This window comes from Haemorhous mexicanus, chromosome 1, assembly GCF_027477595.1.
Source record: "Haemorhous mexicanus isolate bHaeMex1 chromosome 1, bHaeMex1.pri, whole genome shotgun sequence".
Lineage (NCBI taxonomy): Eukaryota > Metazoa > Chordata > Aves > Passeriformes > Fringillidae > Haemorhous > Haemorhous mexicanus.
Window position 1 is genome coordinate 120507039 of NC_082341.1, and position 21815 is coordinate 120528853.

Consider the following 21815-nt stretch of genomic DNA (forward strand, 5'->3'; position numbering starts at 1 on the left):
TGAAGGTACCCTGGTGCAGCAGGAACCCATAGCTCCATGTATGCATTTAGGGTGGGTTTTCTGCTTTATCACTCACTTCTCCTCTTTTCCTCTTCTCTCTGTGAATTACTAAGAGGCCTCTGTGTGACCAGGAGCTGACCCTTTGGGCACTGTATCCTATGGGACATTCACAGCAGCAGCTGGGACTGCCATGTGTCCCATGGGGTGGTTCTGTGAAAAGAAGCACCTCCAGGACAGTCATGGGGAAGAGAGGCTCCTGCCATTCAAGTGTGCCTGTACAGGGGGTGTGCACATGTAGGAGTAGTTCATATTACTCACTCCCTGGAAAGTAACAGCACTTCTTATGCAATGGTGGATGGGGCATTGAGCACAGGCTGTGGTTTATTGGATGGGAAGGGTGTCACTGCTACCTGGATATCACTGACCCAAAAACTCCCTTCTATGCTCCCAGGCCTCCTCACTGAGACGCTAGATACAAGCTATTCTTTCATTTTTTGAGTGTTTTGAATCTTTTAATTTTTTCTGATCTTTCTCTTCCTTTCTCTGCACCCAGTAATTATCTGTACTTTTTATATGAACAGGACAAGTTTCCTTCATTACTTGATTTGAGGCCCTGAAATGGATGCTGCTACTGAAACGCCGGGAAGAAGACAGGCTTGGGAGATGGTGGCTATTATTGATGGCCACAGTTAATTACAGATGCCAAAATGAGGGTGTGGAGGGGAGCAAAAGGTGAAAGGAGGGAGCACTCAAAACAGCATAATCAACAGATGTGTCTTGTTATTAGAAAAACCCTAGAGTTTTTGAGTTGTATTACTTTATTACTTCCTAATAAAGTAATATTAAAAAAGGTGTAAATAGTTTTTACATGAGAAATTTAAAGGTTAGTGTATTCAGTTTCCATGATTTTTCCTCTCTGATTTTAAGAGTGTCTGTTCCATGCGGACACATTCATGCACAAACAAGCTAAGCTCTTATCTTATACAGACAGAAAAAAACACAAAGGCTACAGTTAGCATACAGACAATTTGTAAACTGGGGTCTTAGACTGACACAAATAATGTCTAGGATGAGCAGAAAGGCTCCTATTTTTTTATATTTTAAAGTATTTTAAATATTTTTTAAAGTATTTTAAATATTTTTTTCCCACTTTCATCTGCTGATCTAACAAAATATATTGATTCCTCCAAATAAATATTGCCTCAGTAATACCAGACCAAGCATCTGAACTTGGTCCCCATCTCCAAATGTGGCACTTACATTTGTTCTACGACAAACAATGTCACTAATTTGCAAATAGTCAGATGGGACAGTAACAGCAATTTTTACCAATAGCTAATGGAAGTAGTAAAGCAGAATTTGGAGTTCTTCTGGGGAAGAAGAGTTCATGCACACATTGAAGAAAGTTCATGCACACATCATTCCTAGTAGATGTCCCAGTCTTGATGCTGTAGGAGAGACACATAAACAAAATGTTGTCCCTCTGTTTATGTTGTGCCACTATACAGAAAGTGAACAATATTCAAGAAGCCAGAAATTGAGAACTCTAAACTGAATGAAGGTCTCATTAATTTGGTCTGGAGCAGCCAAATAGCCAGATGAGCCCTGCAGAAACTGGTCCTGCATCTTTGCATTTGGCACAATGCCCTTAAAGGTGGCTGGTAGCGCAACAGGTTTATGCACGGCTAGATTTGGCATCTCTCACAACACAACATTGTGCCACAAATGATTGTCTCAAATTCTGGATCAATTGGTCCTCCTAGTGATTCTGACATATCCCAGAAAGCCTTCCTTCTCTTCATGCTTTTACAGGATGGAAAATATGTGTGTATGTTGTACATACACATCTGCAGTGTTAGGCATGTACACATAAATCCCTGCCTTACCAGTCTGTACAAATATTGAAGAAGCAGGGCTTGCTAGGCAATATTTGCTTTTCACAAGGAAGTAGCTAGAAGTAGTTTTATTACTTTATTTTTGATTGTAAACAAAAAGCCCACAAATTATATATATACACCCTTAAGGTAAGAAACAAATTGAAGATTCTAATGAAATCAGTGCTTGATTCTTCTTCTAGTCTACTTAATTGAAAGCTCAGACATGCCTAATAGTTTGTATAAAACACTAATGCAGATGATTTCCTCTACTTTGATGAGTTACAAATCATTCCAGCAGAAATTACTGGTTAACACAGAGTCTATTATCCATTTGGTTTTCCAGTCATGCTTCAGTCTTGTGAAGATTTAACATCCTTGAATAGCTTTGTTTTGCAAGACTCAGACCTTTGACTTCAGCTCTGCTGTCTGACTCACATACATATATAAGCTGCTGACTACAAGAGAGGTAGAAGACTTGTATGGCCTTGGATTCGAGTAATTTAATTGTAAACTCTTTGATACATGAAAGAAACAGCTGGGAAATAGCATTTTGCATATTACTGGCTCTCTGCAATAAGAGGCACCTCCATACAGTTATGTGCTGCCTTTGTAATCTCAGAGATTGCACCATACACACCTCCTTCAGCTACACGGGTTGCTCATGCCAGCACTTAAACAACAGCAGTAACAAAAGGAAGAGAGATACATGCAGAAGTTGCTGAAAAAACTGTGTTTTCTTGCAGGTGAAATGAGTTCCCTCAGCTCTGCTATTTATCTATCTTTTTGTTTAATGAAAGAAGCTGAAAGAGCAGGGGATCAAGAAATTAGAAGAGGAACACTTGAACTGAAAAGCAACTGTTTAAAAAATAAACCCAGCTGAAGGTTTGAAAATTAGGAATGTTACCAAATCCAAGAATATCAGCCAATATTTCTGTTGGGAGACTAACAATTTTGAATTCCTCACTTTTCAGATCCCAGATGCAGCATTCCTGTGCACACAGCATCAGACATCTGGAAATGTGACCTCTCTTTCATCAACTTGCTTGAGAATTCAGAATTGTTACTTGCTTTTCAGAAGCATTATTCTTTGTGAATGTACCCCACAGAAGGTAAGTATTTGTCTTTTAATTCTCTTTCACCTTACTTTTTATGCTTCCATGATTATTTAGTCCCAGGCTGCTAATCCACTCTATCAAATGGACTCTTCAGTTGCAGTTTAGCATAGGAGTGAGCTTTAGGATGGAATAAACTAAGGGATTACTCAAGTAAAGGTAACCATGAGTAACTTCATTTATGGAGGAAGTGTCCTCCCATGAGTTTTCCTCTGTGTTACAGGTGGGTGGCAGATTAGACTCAAAAATTAGAGTTAGCCCTTGTTTCAGTTGTGGTTACCCAAGAGTATCTGCTGTCAGGGTAATTCATGCTTTACCTGAATCCATTATTGGATTCCAAAATATGTTCACTGCACAGAAACCAGCCCAGCTCCTTCTGCCACTTCAGTCTGACAGATGTTCAAAACCCCCTGAAGATTACACTTGTGGAGAGAGAATACACGTGAGTAAAACCTATGGTAAAATCCTAGCTTCATAAAAATAAATAGAAATTGTCCTGTTGCCATCCACCGAGCTAAGACACCACACAAAGTGGCTTTGTACAGAGCATTTCTCTTTCTCAAAATAGCATTTATGCATGGACACTTCCACAGTGAAGCTGATTTATAATCTGGTCAGGATCTGTGTATGGGTGTGTACATTCATATGTCTGCCATGAAAATTTTCTACCAGCCAATCAACCCTCCAGAGCAGACTGGGAGCTGGCAGAGTAGCTAATTACTCTCACTAAGGGAAATCTGCTGGCTTGATTAATGCCTGTTTACCAATTGTTGCTGTTATTTCAGCTGTAATCTCAGAAAAGGGTTTCCAGAGGATGACTCTCCTGGAACTTTGTTTTTCAGTTTTGCTGTGTTACAAGCCTTGTCTCATTCTTCATTCCCTGAGGCAGTCCCCTGGACTTCCACAAATGGTAGACATAGTCATGAGCATGTAGTAATTAATACAGTGTCTGTTCAGTGCCATCCTCTTTCATAACACTATTCCTCTGTAGATCTAAAACTGCATTTGGAAGGAGGCATCGCTATCACTGTTTAACAAATTGGATCTGGATGTTGAGGTTAGCCCCAAAGCTTCCACCTTAGTTAAAATCTTCCACTGGGATGAAAAAGGACTAAGTTTAACTAACAACACTTTTGGTAAAGAATATCCCTTTCAGTTTGCTGTTCTGAGGCCTATCAACTTATAAATGGTATCTTGTCTTTCTAAAATGAAAAAAGGAAGAGCTATTACTGAAGAAGAATTTCAAGTGCCCTTTAAATGGCAGAAGTGTTTGTCCACCTGCACCACCCCTCTTACTGCACTAATTCTCATTGCTGAGGAGACTGAGGTTGTAGCATCTTGGGAAAATGAGATTGTGAGAAAATGAATCCCATTTTACTTTGCTGGGAGCAGTGCTCCTCAGTTCTTCCTGTGAGATCACTCTGGGGGCAGGAGACGGTACCAAACTGAGCCTGCCAAGCCTGTTTTGACTTTTACTGCTTGGCCAGGGCTCCCACCAGACCCTGGTGCAGTCAAAGATAACCAGAGCACAGCTCACTCTCAATTCTCATTGAGAATTGGTGGGAAAGAGGCCTCAAAGAAGGGCTGGCAGAGGAGCAACTTCTGAGACTCAGAATCCCCCAAGTCCCCATAAAAGCAGTGCAAAAAGGTATTTCTCAGCCTGTGCAGCTGGCTCTGGCTTATCTTCTCTGTAATGCCAGTGCTGATCTTTAGCATTTATGTATTAAATGATGCCTCTGTGTTTCAGCATTTAAAACTGGCCATACCAAAACAGTCAAAAGCTTCACCTGCTCACTTTGTAATTTCCAGCAGCAACTTGTAGCAGATGGGTTGGGAGGGAACTGGACCAAAGCAAAGACAGCAATACCTCCCATGGCACTCTCTCAGCATTACCTCCAGCAATCTGTGGGTCAAGGGTCCCCCATCCCAAAAGTGGGATCCCTGCATTTGTGCATGTGTACAGATTAACAGGGCCCTGTGCATGAAGTGCCCCCACTGCTGCCACCATCCTTCTACCAGAACATGGCCCAGTGTGCTCAGCAGCAGCTTGCAGCCACTTGCTTATATCCTGCCTGCTCAGAATGAAACAAAGAACAGGGACTGGAGCATGTCTTTGAGCAGGCTCTGAGCTATGATGCTCAGGTCTAGATTCGTAGCTGAATTTTTTCCTGGAACTGGCCATGTTCCGACTCAGTGTTGTGGTTTGGTCTAAAGCTATGGTTTATGTCTGACCCTGAGCCCAGAGCCTGCCTGAATAGGATCTGTTGTTCTCTTTAGAGGCTATTTCAGATAGCAGCGCTCCCAAAGGAGTGACTCTGTGCCTTTTGAAGTAGCTCTCCCTCCCAGTGAACACTTTCATCCCAAATAACCACAGAAACAGTCAAGTGAAAGGCTCTTTCTTGCAGGAAACTCAAGTCAGACTGAAGATGGAGCTCAGTATTTGTGCACTTATGCTGTATTTTGCACAAGTTTGCAATATACAGGTGTAAGGCATTCAAGCACCCAAGAAGCTGGCAAACTCTGCCTTGCCTCCAAGAACAGCAGTAGGAGAAGGGAAGGAGGAAAAGGCTGGGAGGAGCACAACTGGCCATGGGGTCTGATTCAGTGCCAGCCTCCTCAACAAGCCAGTGGGGTAGCTCATACACATCTCTTGGGAATCAAAATACATCACTTGTGTACCATTATTCCAGAGATGTTTCACAAATTTAACCTTTGTGTACTGTAGGATAGCAAAGGCTGGGAGACAGAGCTGAGGCAAGATCCAGCCATACAGACCAGTTCCTGTGCATGTGGTGTACGTGGCGCTGCCTACAAAGCACTGATTAAAGGAGCTGGGTGTCCATTTCAGCTTTGAGAAGTGCAAGTAATTCTCTGCAGTGAATGAATTATGACCTTTTCAATGAGAAAATTACCAGGCTCTATTACCTTCATTTCTGTCCCCTTCTCATCTGTTGACACACAGGCGCTCTGGAAGCAGCTCCTCTCCCAATGAAACAAGAGCAGTTAATTTGCTTAAGTTGATGTTTTCGTTTAAAAACCAGTTATTTCTATTGTCATTCCTTACCAATCCAAACAAATAAGGAAAATAAAATTAGTGCTCTGAGAACTTAAACATTTCTTTGTCAACACAGCAGAAAAGAATGTTTGACAAAGCCTAAGGAAAATTATTAAACTCTTTATCTGTCACACCAAGGAAAGTGGTGCTGCTCCTCTTGGTAATAAACCTATATTTGCTGTCCCTGAAGGAGAAGGTGAAAAATAAATTAATGACTAGAAGACAAAAAATTTTACTTTTTGCATGGTTTATTTCAAGACAAAAAATAGCTCCTTTGGGTTTGGTAATACATATGCCTAAAGTGTCAATAGTCATATTTATCACAGAAATTTGAGAAAATTATGAATTTCTGCACTTAAACCAGTAGCATTTCCCTGGGAAACACGGATGCTGACAAAATTTACAAAAGCAATTGCTGTTGACATAATTCTTCTTTTCATCCTTTGTGTTTGTGTCTATCAAAACTATTATATTAGGATTTCCTACATATGAGTTATTTTTAAAACAATAATTTCCTTTTTAATTTTAAAATTAGCCCCCAACTTGAGATGTTAGAAACTCATAGTGAAAATTTCCTGGAGACCATGTTAGCATGAGCAGGAAGATGATTAATCACAGGTTGCCATGAAAAAAATCAGATTGTGTATCAAAGGCACTACCTTGGAGAAGAAAGTGTTATTGACAGAATTGAAGCAGTGCAATCACAGCTGGGGAAAATCACAGATCTTTATAACTTTTATTCCCTTGGCATAGGTCACATTAGCAGAGGTGAATATGAACAGTTTAGATTTGTTGTGCAGTAGGATAGGCAATATTAGGATTTAGAATTGTTATTTATGTTAGAACAATTCATGGGCAGGGAAGAAAAACATGTTGAAGCATATTTATTTGTGATAGTGGCAAATAAGAGAATAGAAAAATATTGAAGATGGGCATCAGTGGTGGCAAAAGACCTAAGCCACGAGTGCTGAAGAAATGGTGTTACTGGAGGATCCTTCCAAAAGTATCACTTCCTGTTCTCAAAGCTGATACAGGGTTTAGAAATGAATCTTTATTTAAAGAGAGAAATATGTGACAATGAGCCAAACTGTGAGTTTTTGTCTTCATGTCCTGCCAGAGTCATGATTAAAGAGGTCAGAGTATTTGGTTGTAGCCTTACACTTTTAATCATTAAAAAAATACGGAATAAAAAGCTAACTAGTCAATTCCCTCTGCTTTTAACTTCTCTGAGGCATTGTTTGGCTTCAGGAGACCCTGCTGTGGGTTTTATCCCAACCACAGCACCGAGCTGCAGGCAGAGTAGTGCATGGAGCAGGTCTTGTTAGAATCTGCCTCTGCAAGCCCACTCCTGCCTGCTGTGCCAGGAGGTACAGCTCTCTTTTGCACTGCCACAAAAATCAGTCTTCTGTTTTTAATGTCATCCCTGGACAACACTTGTTGATATTTCAGAAACAAAAAACAAAATCTAATAAACCTAGAGAGTATCTGGCAAGTAAAAACCCCGAAACAACCCGAGAGGCAGGGGGAGCACAAGACATCGTTGCAGTTCAGAGGTGAGGTCAAGTGTGAGTGATGTGGAGGAAATTGTGGAGTATTTGTTGGCAGTAGCAAAGCCCTTGGCTGGCTTTTTGCTGGATGAATTCCTAAATCCACTCATCTGTTTTGCAAAAGACAAGGCAACACTTCTAGAGTTAATCATAACCAATTTATGTTTCCAAAACTGTCAAAATGTGATATAGAGAGAGTATTTTCTTGACTAGCTCATCCTGTTGAATACAATGGCTTATTATTACTGTTGTCATTACACTGTGAATATTGCCTTATATCAGTGGAATGAATAACACCTTCCCTATCGAACTAAGTTGCTCAAGATTGCATTTGTACTTGTTGAAGCCATCACTTTTTTTTCCCAGGTTACCTCAGCTCTGAGGAAAAGGTGAATAGATTCCTAGGAGATGGTTGCTTAATTGTGAATTAATCCCCCTGCTGGGCATTCTAAATGCAGTGTCTGGCATCTTTGCTGTGACATCAAGCTTGCCTTGCCTCCACAGCTGCACCAGCTGGTATGCTCAGTCCTAGAATTTTGATATCTGCTCCGATGGCATACAGTCTTTGAGACAGTGTATAATGTGAAAACACTCTTTATGAGGACTTATGTAAAATGAATTTCTAAAAAAGTTATCTTTGTTGCCTTAAAGGGATTTATTAAAACTATCTTTATGGTAAGCTTTCATCATATAAATGAAGTACCATTTGCACATTGCCTGTAAGATTTCAAAGAAAGTGCACCCATTCTGCAGATTTAACCTGGTCTCTTGGGACATATTTAGAGGCAGAGTTCTCAGGTAAAAATTCTCAGATTAAGATACTTTGACACATGCCAGAGTTTCACAGTATTGCTCCTTAGCTTCCTCGCAGACATGCCTGCATTGTAGTTGTGCTCTGGGAAAGTTGGCTACCACTACCCAGTCTCTGGGTTGGAGACCACTACCCAGTCTCTGGCAAGTGGTTGTCTCTGACTCTTAATAAACCAACCATGTGCTGTGGAGCTGGAAACAATTGTTGTCTGTAATATTTTTATGAGCAGATTAAAAAAATTATCACTTGGCAGTGTAGGAAAAGCTACACTTTAGTGCAGGAAGACAAGCTGTAATTAGCTGGATGCTCGTAGCCAAACTCTTCCAGGGAGAGGCTGTGAAGCCTCCATTCTTGGAAATATCCAAACACCTTGGGCCCTTGCTCTAGCTGATCATGTTTTAAGCAAATGGTTTGAATTTTACAGTCTCCAGGGGTCCCATCTAACTTCAACTCCTCTCTGAGAAACTGAAGAGGTACTAAAAAAACAAGAGTCTATTGATCATCCTAAAATATCTTATTATATCATAAGGTTAAAGAACTACAGCACCATTTTCTTGTATAGGAAAATACAGACAAGCTGCTTGAGGAACAGTGAAGAGATTGAAAAGAAACACATATTTTAAGTCCTTTAAAATAGTAAGGACACGGTCTTTCAAAGGCTTAACAACACAGTGTTATTTAGCTTATGGTTCAACCTGACATAATTTCACTCTTTTGCATAATTATTTGTGCTCTTCCACACCCCAGCAGTGTGCACAGCACAGTCCATCTTCTGCTTTTTTCACCTGTAAGCAAAATTGTAGCATGTACAAATGTACACATGCAAATTTGCTCACGCTCATGACAGATTCTCAGAGACTGCAGGCAGTCACCACATCCCCTCTGCAGGTAGAGACAGCTCAGCTAGACAATCTATCACCCTCCACAGCTATTTCTTCTATAAGATGGCTTGAAAGTGACCCACACTGCCCTGTGTGGTCCCTCAGGCTTTCCTTGCAGGGCTCTGGCACACTGGCTTCCTCCACGCTGGCTTGATTTCATTCTTTCAAGTGCTGACAAAATCACCCCTCAAGTGGGGAAGCTCTGGACAGCTTTTAAACTTCAAAGGTTTTTTGCAGATTTTTGCACACTACCAGCTCCCAGAGCAAGAAATCACGCTGAAAACCCTGGGAATCAGCGATGAGAGCATTCCAATTTAAACATAATATATTATAAACTACATTATTCTGTGTCACTGGAGACATAATAGTTTTGTCCCTCCATTTTGTCTCTCAGTTTCTATCCTTCTTAATGTATGTACAACCTGAAGCCTTGCATTAAAATAATTTGTTTGTCTTTTGAAAGGGAACCTTCCAATGCATGTCTGATAAAGCCATCAAAAACCTCTGTTATTATGTGCTATAATGGTCCACAGGAGTGTTTGATTAGAGCATTTTCCTTGTCACACTGACAAGCTATGAGATATCATCTGCCTCCAGAGGCTAAACGGAAGACTTGAGGGATTAAAAGGTCTGCTGCTATTACATGCATAATCTTGTGACAGAAAAAACCACCTGGGATTAAGAGAGCTCTTTGGATGCATGGAGTGAGATATTATATGTAAATTAGTTTTGTTTACCAACACTACTGTGTTGTAATTATTTTATCCAGCTACACTTAAACTTTAGAATGAACTAGGGAATACTCCAACTGTGATTTGATTGCTTTCTTGTTTATATCAAATGTTGTTTTCTTTATAATGGGAAGAAAGAACTGATGTTGATAACGAGGTAAAGACACTTTAAACACAGGAAGATCAGTAGTGATATTAAACATGAACATTACATCAAATCTCCAGGCCTTGACATCCTCTAGGACTACTTACCTATCTCCAATGCCACGGTCAGTAGGACAGCTTCTCCATGTAAGCAAATAGCCCCAGCAGTCCAGGTCCACTTGGAAAAAAAGAAACTGATCCTGCTCTGCTAAACTTTGTCAGTGCCATCTAACATATTTTTATAGGTTTTGCACTAGGAAAAAATAGAAACATTAGAACTGTGTGGTGCAATGTAAAAATATTCCTGAATATACCTGGTTAAATGCATATAAGGCTAGAAAAATAAAAAGGACAAATTATGGCCCTGTGGGTGCTAGGAGACAGGATGGTGGTGCGCTTCTTCATATAATTGTGTCAACAGTGAGGTAATTGCTGTCAATCTTAGGCAATGCACCCCAAATTTATATTTATAGATCTATTTATATGATAGATGTACTGCTCTAAGAAAATGCTGCTTTTCTTGGGGGTAGAACAGTTGTTATGGTGACTCCTTCCCTCATTTAATACAGGAAACAGAGCAGCAAAATAAAAATAATTCCATTTATGGAATTTATAAGAAACCCACTCTGAAGATGTAACTCTAGAGAGAAATATTTTGGAGTATTTAATCTTTATTTTATAGCATTTGACCTTTCATTCTGGAGCTTGCAATTTTGTGAAAAGATTGAGTAATAGGAAATAAATGGATGAAATGCATTTTTCGATGGTATACACTGTAACATTTGCTCATTTATAATATTTGCACAGTATTGTGGTCACTGAATGTACAAGTAGGTTTTGCAGGTTGGGTACCGACTGAGTAAAGGTTATGCAGGGTTCAATTTGGAAGACCTCATTTGGAAATAAGATGGATGCTTATTTTCTCCTTGATGATTCAATTTTTAACACTTCGTAGTTTTTCCTATGGGTGTTAACTACAGTCATAGTGCATGTTAAACAACATTTCTATCTTAAACAACATTAACTATGTTAAACAACATTTCTGTAATTTATTGATCATACTTATATATTTCACAATATTTAAGCAGCAGAATTTCCAAGAGGCCTCTTTTTTTTCAGTTTCTGCTTAGCTTAGAGTTGTTCATAAAGCTAATTTGGAGATTAAATACTCCATGACCATATAAATTACTTAACATTTTATGCCAGCTCTGAATTTTGAACACATTTACTCCAAACTACCTGGTAAGCATTGGATTTCTACTTTAAGAAGCTGAGGCAATCAGGTGTGCAGGTTGAACCCAGACTGAGGTTATGTCCACAGCCAGTGCAGATGGGATTTTGTAAAAGCTCACTCTATCTACAAGAATTTGAGCATGTCTTATGTTGGTCAAAGCTTCCAGGTGGACATCAAGGATAAGCAGCTCTGTAAAGTGCTTGATCCCTATCCAGTGGAGATAATGATCCTTTCAAGGTGTCTTCTGCAATGCTAAAGAAGAATTTGCACTTCCACAGAGCAGATATACAGAATGCAGCACTTGGGCTGAAGCAGTCATTGGCAGGAAGGGACAACAGAAGCTGATGGACAAGAGGGCTCTGGGAGGGAATCTGGGAAATTATCAGCTGCACATATTTAGAACAGGAAAAAAGGAACACACAGAAAAAAAGACATCTTAAGTACATACATGTCAGGATGCAGCTGGGGATGTGCTCAGAGAAGAATTGAGGGAATGCCAAATAGCAAAAGTGAAACTGGTCACAGGAAATGCACAACCCAATAACATTTTTTATTTGAAAACACTAAAAGGTATCTGTGGTGAAGTGCTGTATTTTAATTACTGTGAGAGGATGACTTCCCCAAGTGCAATGTTATCTTTCTATCAGCCTCCTATAGGAAAGTAGCAACATCACAGTGGATGAGAATTGATCAAGTTTAGTAGGATTAGACTACCAGTGTAACTTTTAAAGGAGTAATTTATCACCCTTACAAGGCCTGATTTTTATTATCCTCACCTGCAGCTGAAGATTAATTACTTTCCCAGTCTAGGAGCCAGCAGCCACAGAGCAGCAGCCACTGACCTTATCAGCAGCAAGTCATTTGCCTAACAAGTAGGTCCCATGCCACAGCAGGTTTACACTTGAGAGCACAGTAGAGCAACCTGCAGGACTTGGACTGCAGAGGGGTACCAAGGTGCCTGCAGTGCTGGTGATGCCAGCCCACTGCATCTATTTTCATGTTGAAGGAGCCAATTTGAACTGAAGTCCCGCCACCCTATAAACTCCTGTCACTACTTCCAGGCAGAGCTCCTGTTTCTCCCAGGTGCCTTATCTTTTTTATTCCTAAAGCTTCACCAGCCTAATTAAACATGTTTGGAAACCAGGTTACACCAAGGAGCAACATCCTTTGCATGGAATCCCTGAGCTCAGCTCTAGTGCTGCCCAGAGCAGGAGCAAGAGCAAGAGCATAGCTTAAACAGGTTTGCAGAGGCCAAGCAGAAGAATAGCAAAAGCCAGACAAAAAACCAAAAATCAATCTAAGAGGATCCACTTTAGATCAAACTGATGACTGTTCAGTTTAGGTTCAAAATGCAACCAGAAAGCCTGCTGGGATTTTTTTTTTTTTAAGACTACCAAAAGAGAGAAGGGCAACAAAGCTGGTGAAAGGTTTGGAGCACAAATCTTATGAGGAGCAGCTGAGGGAGCTGGGGGTTGTTTAGCATGGAGAAAAGGAGACTCAAGGGGTACATTATCACCCTCTTGAACTTCCTGAGAGGAGGCTGTAGCCAGGTGGGGGTCAGCCTCTTCTCCCAGGTAATCATGAAGCAGTAGGAAGTGGTATCAAGTTGTGCAAGGGGAGGTTTAGATTGGATATTAAGAAAACCTTCTTTACCCAAAGGGGCAATGGAACATGCTTCACACGGAAGTGGTGGAATTACCATTCCTGGGGATATTTAAAATATGTGTTGATGTGGTATGTAGGACATGTTTAAGTGGTGGCCTTGTCAATAATATATTAATGGATGTACACAATTATCCTAAAGGTCTTTTCCAACCTAAACAAATCTGTGATTCTATTGTATTATAAATCATGCAACTGTGAATTTGGGAAGGCTGATTTTATTCTGGTTTTAATAACTTTGAACATAATTTTTGTAAAGCCCTTCAGCTGATACCTAAATAATCTATAGGGGGCGGGTTAAAATAGAGACATTCAGAAGAAAATATCTTGAAATTCTTCACATAAGGGCATGTAATTCAGTTACTGTTTAATTTTCAAATCACACACTCATAATTACTATTTTGTAAACATTTAATTTTCTTTCATTCACAAAAAGTTTGATCTATTAGGAATGTTGGGAAGCAGGAAAAGAAGATTACGTCGTTCTGCTCTTTGATCATAAAATGTTGATTTGACGAAAGAAAAAACAGATGCTTCTGAAACACAAGGAAATTAATCCTGCTATATGCCCATTCCATCCACTCCATTCACTGCCACTCATTCTGGAAAGACATCCAGTCTATGAGTTTGCAGGAACAAAGAAACAAACCCACAACCCACCATGAGATAAGGAATGCCCAAGCACATTCTTGATATAAACCCCATGAAAAAAAAAATTAAGTGCTCTCTGGTTTTGATGTGATTGTGTAGTCCCCTGGAAGATACAGCAGACACTACTCACAAAGCTGAAGAAAAGGAGGCTTTGAAAATCATCTGACTGATATAAGTAGTTTTATTTTAATAATTGCTGTTGGAACAGACCTCTCAGAATGGCTGCTATGATTTCAAATAACTCAATCAGTAAAAGTTAGGATAGCTTAGAATGCAAATACTACCAGCCACATAACTGTAGTAGATGGGTATCATAGTTGTATTAATAAAGGAATTGTAAAGTATCACTAATAAAGGAATTGTAAGGTGTGAGAGGGCAAAGCAAAAAAAAACCCACCAAGTGATGTCCTGGATGGGAAAAACAAAGCCTTTTAAGGATAAAAAGCCTTTTAAGAATACATAAAATAAAGCCTTCCGTGTTTACTGCAGTGGCAAACTAGGCAAGCACTATTACAGGATTTACCTGTGCTAAACGAAAATGAACCCTCAGGAGTCTACGTTCCACTTTGCATAAGATAACATTTTAAAAGAGCACATCTAGCACTCACTGCAGCATAAAAATATGTCCCAGCACATTGCCATACTAGTTATACATCAAGCCAGGGGAAAATGAAATTCAGCCTTCCTTCCTTCCTTCTGCGTTGCTGCCAAGGGACAAAAATATACCATAGGATAAAGCCCTCTCTGCCAGCCCCAGACAGTTACAACATAACATACAATTAACTTTCACAGCTGGTCACAGGCTTTGTCAGAAGCCTGGGGAAAACAAAAAATCCTGTGTGTTGAACTTGATTGTGAATGTACTTATTAAACATATCTCATTAAATCCATCTGAGTTACACTTGCTGCTAGCTGGGTTAGCTGGCTGATGGTGTGCTTATAGGACCACATGGGAACAGTACAACATGATCTACCTCATCAATAAAATCCCTTAACTTCCATGGTCTAAATTACTTTTGTTGTTACACTGTATGCAGACACAGCAAGATCACTGAAATTGTGCTTTTTCCTAACTTTGGCTTCAATCCTGCCCATAATTCCACACATGCTCACAATTTATCAGAGAGATTTATTCTACTGCAATATTTGGACCCCACCTGTTAACTCTCTATGGCCAAAGTTATCATTGTATTACATGCACCCATATACATGGGTGTCAAAAACTATTTCTGTGACAGTTGTCCCTTTTTTGACCGAGGAAAACATGGATGGAACAGGAAGTTCTCACTTACTGCTTAGAAAGACTAGTGCAGAAGTTTTTTGACCACCAGACTGGAACCTAATGACTTTAAGTCATCTGACAAAGACTTTCTCCCCTTGTAGTACTTGCATTAATGTTTTAGATATTTGCCACATGCCTCAGAGGTTTGTGACCACTCTTTTGTCTGATCTCCAAATAAAATGGTACTTTTTTGCACCATACTAAAATGATATTTGGCTACCAGCCTGGAACCAGTTTGGTATGGATGTTGCATTTGGAGTTATCTGAATTCATCCAAATTGGTTTGATTTCCATAGAGAGGCCCAAACCCAAGATTTTAAAGGGATGATCACCTAACATTAATTTGGTTTCTACTTACTGCAGTTATAAGCCTAGTCTAACAGAATTGATAGCTCTTTTGAATTACAAATAATGCAGTTCCTCTAGCTACATGGATCTGTTTATTTTAATTAAAATGAAAAGTCCTGATCTTTATCAAGTTGTACCATAAGATAAGGCGGGAGGTACTGGATGAGGTGGATCAAACCAAATTTAATAACTTCAGTTGTATTCTTGTTACTCTTTCCAAACGATCCCCTGGCTGGTATAATGGCCTTAGTGAAATAATTTGGAATGGTATTTTCTCTAGGTATGTCCAGAGACAGATTGATATTTTGTGTTCAACAACCCTATGTGAACCATGAATGTTTTTATTTGTAATTCACAGCATGATGTTGCTGCTAGCAAGGAATAGCAGCTCTCCGGAGACTACTTTAACATATACATTCTTATGGGAAGGCTGTGAATCTAATGGATAAAGCATGTTTTTCACTACAATTCCTCTTTAGCTTTGCTCAAGGTTCACCTGGTTTCCCTATACCTATTACTAGGAAATGTTAGATCAATTCTTAATTGTTCTTGATCACAGTTCTTTTCTAAAGCAGATTTTCATGGAAGCCAAAGCAGTGCGGAAAAAATAAACACAATAATCTGAAAGTGATCCATGGATTAGCTTTGTTAGGAAAAAGAAGCTATCCTAGTGTGTATATCCATCCATTTAATCATGAGCACTATAAAATTCCTTCCAAAAACTGTCTGGCATTACAGAAGTAGTAGCCTGTTTGATAACAAAAGCATTTACCTCTGTTTCTACATCTGTTTGCACTTGCCAAAACGTTCAGCCTAAGAGCTGGGCATTGGAGACAGTATTAAATGATTTAATTAGTCAGCAAGGAGAAAAAAAGCTGTTCTAAATTTCACTGTAGATGTTGTGTATAACACCAGCCTCTCTTAAAAATATACATTTATAGATCATAAAAAATGAAAACCTCTCTTCTAGAAAGAAGGAGTGTCCACAGGCACAGGAACAGAAATCATATTTACTCTTAAACACCAGAAGGGTCTCTAGAATGTATTTGGCATTGACTGATTCGCACTTTTTCTCCCAGTTCTCAGGAATCGTGTGGGAGATAGTATAAGGCAAGGACCACTCCCAACATGCAGCTCACCTATTTTACCTGATAGCTGAGAATTACATCAGATATTTGGTTCCAGCTGTCACCACAACCATGGAAGGAGTCCAGAGAATTTTAGTTTAGCTCTGTAAGAACATATCCTTAAGGAACCCCGGTTCAGCGAATGGAGCAAAATTATCTTTGCTCTTAGGCTCTTTGCACATGAGAGAAGCCTTTAGTTTACACTTCAGTATTTATACAGAAAAACCCTATTTCACTGCAGCGTGCTTGACTTAGGTAGAGAGAGATAATCCTTCCATAGCCTTGGGACTTCAGTGAAAGCATATGCTTATCTACTTTGTTGGCATGTTTTATCTCTGTGGAAAACCCTGGTAGAGGAGACAAGTTTTTTGCTCTTTTGATTAGGAAGCTGTGTTAGACGTAAAAGCTAACTTGATGCATCATTGTTTCCATGACTTTATATATATAAACCAACCAAACAAAAAGGCCTGGCAGATTGTAACGTGCTGATTCATAGACAACAAGGCCATATGAACCATAAGGTTCACCACAGTGTTCATGAACTACAGGCTTCTGTCAGGATCCCATTACCCTGCAAAAGCCTCATCTTTAGTCTCCTGAAACTAGATATTCAGTCATGTAGAAAATCAGCTTCCTTTCATGCCCATTTGCAATTTATATAATTTGGGAAAAGCTCATTTCTGCATTTCAACAAATACATTTTATGGTTCAATTTCTAAGTTCCATTGTCAAAATTATGTTCCCGCATGTGGAAAGGAATAAACTCAGGCATTTCTAGGATGCCTGGCTGTACCTGAAGTACCCAGATCACATACAGAGAGCTAGCTGTGCTGTACAGATAGATAACTGCTTTCTGCCTACACTGACATATGGCTCTGAACTTCTAGGTCCTGGACCTGAGGACTGCTCTAATCTCACTCAGCATTTTGCTTGTAATTTTTTCTCCTTAGTGAAAGACACTCAGAAATGAAACTATTCATTGTTTTTGGTGGCTACTTCCTCCCCCAAAACTGCTTTTACTCCATGTGGCATCTTTTCTGACCTGTACAGCCTGTACAGCTTTATCTGTCCCAAATTAAGCTTCTCAATGCTTCATTCCTTCTTCTGTCATCGGAACGCTTATCTCCGCCTGGAATAGGAGACTTCAGATAAAAGTTGCCATGTGCTCCCAGGTCATATTAATTATTCACCATGATAAGTGCTTTTAAAAAGAGAGGGAGAAAAAAACATATTCTATACACTTCTTTTTTTAAATTGTATTCTAGAGGCATATATCTTTCCCCAGAACAGTTCTTAGCCAGATTTTTAATTATAAGAGTCTCTGCCTTCCAAAGAGCAGGACAAGCTCTGCAAAGATAAATTAGTTCCTAAGGAAGTCTGAGAGAATATAAAAGAGAATGTCTCTTTGAGACCATAGTGAAGGTAAAAAGGAACTTGTAATAGCACCATGTCCTAATGGAGTCCTTCTGCCAGGCAGGAATAACTCCACAGGAAATATTATAGATCACACTCAGGAAAAGACTCATGTGGCCTCAAACTGAACTTCCCCATATGATATCATAATGTGTTCCCATTGCTTTCTCTGTAGCACTACTTTCAGTGAATTTAAACACAGCCTAAGCAGTGAAAGTATTTTTTAAAAAAAGCTAACCCCTTTCCCCCAAATCTCCAAACCAAGAGCCAAACATTTACCAAGTGGAAAACATGTTGAAGACCGTGACAACAGAGGAACTCTAGAAGCTGTGTGGCAGGAATGCTCTGTGACTTCATGTTAACCGGAGTTTTGTATTAATTTTGCCTGCTGAATGCAATGCATCAGACAACATCACTGAGAATGCTTGCTTTGGGTCATGGTTACTCTGCAAGTCCTTTCCAGAAGAACAAGCAGTCAGCTAAACCTAGCTAAGACTTGGAAAAGTTTTTCTCTTTTTTGAATAATGCATGTCCATAGGTCCTCACAAACAAAAGAATGCCAGAGTGTAATTTAATGATACACCACCTCTAGCAGTGACATAAAGCTACTTCAAGAGTGAAAGACTACTGCTAGTTCATGTGGTACTGCACAGCTGCAGTATTTGGAGACAGAATTCGTGGCTGAGGACAGAAAGGTGAAGCTACTTCATAAATTAGCGAAGAGATTTTTTAATGTCAGTGCTGCTCTGACAGAAACACAGCATTTGGAGTCTGGTCTTGAATATTCAGCATGTAGCAAGCTGAAGGGAGTTCAATTTATTCAATGCAGTAAGGAGAAGTGAAAACTCAGTTTATCACAGTAGTTTTAGCAACTGATGCTGGAAATTCTGCCAACTGTGATATTTTAAGTTTCATTGGAAAACTTGAAAATGCCACTGCCTAATGTAAGCAGTATCACCACTGCAAACAATGCTGAACACTTCCTTTGAGTGCTCTGCCATGATGCTGTGAACTGTCTGAGAAGGCACAAAGGAAATTTTATGCATCACTACAGATGGTTTGTGACATTTTGCCAATCATATGTTTTTCAGCCACCAGAGCAACCTCAGCAGTGCATTGACACATCACTCTCTGTCCTCAACTTGCTTCCAAAAACCTCATCAAGGACCTTTGTGGAAGGGAATCAGTGAAAGCTGCTAGGATTCTGAAGGCATGCCTGGACCCCATATTTTGTGTGTAGTTACCTTCCAGGCTGCTGCAACCTCCCCTGATGACTGGAGCCATAGCACTGCTACCAACACACTATCCTCCACAGTGAGACTGGTGACCTCCTTCCTTGCCATCGGGGACAGGACACTCAGCTCTGGAGCTGGAGGTTGGGCAGTAACTCTAAAGTCAGCAATACCTGCAAAAGAGCAAGAGAGGTGACAAAAAGAGATAGTTACTTCTCAGAAATACCTATGGAGCAGGTGGATCACATGACTGGGAGTTCGGAGTAGGAAGAGGTGTGGAAGTCTATGAAGTTATACGGGGAAGTTTCCTATGAGATGACCTGTCAGAACTCAAGACATTCCTTTGAGAGTCCGAAGTTTCCTGAGACCCTTGCCAGGGGGTTCGGAGACCCTAGCACACAGCCCAGAACACCAACGTGTTCGATTACAAACCACAAAACAACTTGTCACCTTTATAGAAAGAGATAAAAGCCACAATAGTGTAAATAGTGTAAGAATAAAATAATTACAGAGTCTAAATGTAAGTTTTAAGATTTTTGGTATAAGAGTTTCTAGTGACAAGATAGAGAGATTTGGGCGTGTCTAGCCTTTCTTCTTCTTCTCTACCTCCATCTTGTCTGGTGATGTCAGCACTTTTAGATTAGTCTAAAGTAGAAACTCACTGTCTAATATAGATGATAAGTATTAGAAAATAACTGTAAATATTGTACATGTAGTTTGTAGTATATAAAGATAACACCGCCCTGGGGGTGGGCAGAGTGCCTCTGGCTGTCCTGCCAAACGAATCTCAGCTAGACAGGGAGAAAGAACTTTATAGATAAGATGCAATAAACAATCTTGAGACCGAAAAAATAAAGAGCCCTGACTTCTTCTTCAAGCACCAGGCTAAAAAAAGAAACTTTCGAACTTTTCTCGGAGTCACTCTAACCAGCTAGAAAGAGAGACTCCGACAATGACCCATGTTGGGACTGGCCATCTGGGTTTGTGTCTGCTGTGGGGTGACACACCAGGCATAGCCCCCTCACCCCTTAACTGTCTGACAGAAATGCCTCTCTGAGTGAACCTACCCCACTCTTCACTCAGCGTGACCAGTCCTTCCAAGGCACTTTTAGGACACCCTGTGAACACACATTACATCCCATAATTTATAATGGGATATTTGGAAGAAGAAAAGGAGATATAAAACTGGGACTTCCTTTCCAGCCTGAAATGATTCTTGTGATTCAATTTTCACGTATTTTGTAGGTTTACAATAGCATTGCAATCCTTGGCCAACTCCAATGCAGGGCAGAGGTGAAATTAAAATAAAGAGGCAGAGGAAAAAGAAAGAGCACTGCAAGCTGGTGTTATATGACTTATAACATAAAAAATCACTAGATATACAACTCTTGGTGTTTTTTCAGGGAAAAAAGTTTATTTGATTAATATTTAATGCATTTACAGAATAATACACATTATAGTATCAACAACTATCAACAATAAAGCTGACAGCATGGGAGCATTAGGAAATGAAAAGGCACCATAAATGAATGGAGGGAAAGCATCCCTAAGAGCATACATACAGCTTGTGCTATCTCTTGCATCAAGACACTCCCTTTCAGAGATCAGATGAAGAGTTATAGGGTAATTTTAGATGGCTAAAACAAAAATAAAATCTTATTGAGAGAAAAGAGCCATAGAATGCTTTGGCCTTGTATCTAGTGAAACCATTAAGATAAAACCATTTTTCCCTTCTACAATGAAGAATATATATCCACATGTGGACATGACTTGAATAAGAGTCAGAAAAAGAAGGTGAACTAACTCTGGAAGATTCAATGGTCGTGATTTTTAAATGCTGTGCTGGAGAAGCTGAAGTCCATATTCAGGAGAGGGAAACCAGAGACTCATGGCAAAGAGATTATATTAGAAATACTTTGCTTTGCTGACTTCTCTATAACATGAGAGACATTCACATCCCCTGAAACATGGCTGAGATGTCATCAACTTCACCCTTTCAAAAGCAATACAGTAATATCAAGAGCCTGGTGTTCTGTGTCAAGCTCTTTTGAGAGGCTCTGAGACTGATGACTTCATGTGAATTTATCAAATTTTGGAGTCTGCTCCAAGCTGGTCTGGAAGACAGAGCACACAGGAAAAAAGGAAATTCAAGCAGATAATATTCATCTGATCATTTCCCTTAGGATACTTTGTGGCTCAGCTTTTCATGGGAAAGTTTTCTTTTCAAATTAAACTGTATTATCTATACTTCATACCACAAAACCAGAACTGTTTCCCAAGTGTCTCAAAGGCTCAAGGGCCAATGTACTTTACGTGTTTGCCATCCAATCCATTGCCCAAAAAGGAATTAAAGTACTGTCTTTCAGCCACACAAAAACACATTCCAGCAGAAATGAGAATCTAATGTAAGTCTCTTAAATGCTGGATTTACTTCCAGCCATAGTAAGTATTTCAGCAAAACTACAGTCAAGATTTCTCATATTTATTGAGACATGGAGTCCTTTTAGTTGACACTGAAATGTGCCTTTAGTGGAGGTTAAACATTGGGCAGTACTGCATAAACTCAAGTTGTGCTTAGATCACTCACTGACACTGTGTGAGATCCACCAGACTGCCATTGAATTCCTGCAGTGTGGAAGCATAATATTCTTCCTGACCATCAACACTGCAGACCACCCATATAATTTTAATTCAGTATGACTGTTCTA

General features: G+C 39.7%; 1 long non-coding RNA gene across 1 annotated transcript; it reads left to right on the top strand.

The window, feature by feature from the left end:
• The first annotated feature begins 2326 nt into the window (after positions 1–2326).
• On the top strand, positions 2327–19963 carry LOC132334816 (uncharacterized). Its single transcript, XR_009488487.1, has 3 exons — positions 2327–2620; positions 2849–2986; positions 18967–19963. It is a non-coding gene; the product is annotated as an uncharacterized LOC132334816 (long non-coding RNA).
• The last annotated feature ends 1852 nt before the right edge of the window (positions 19964–21815 follow it).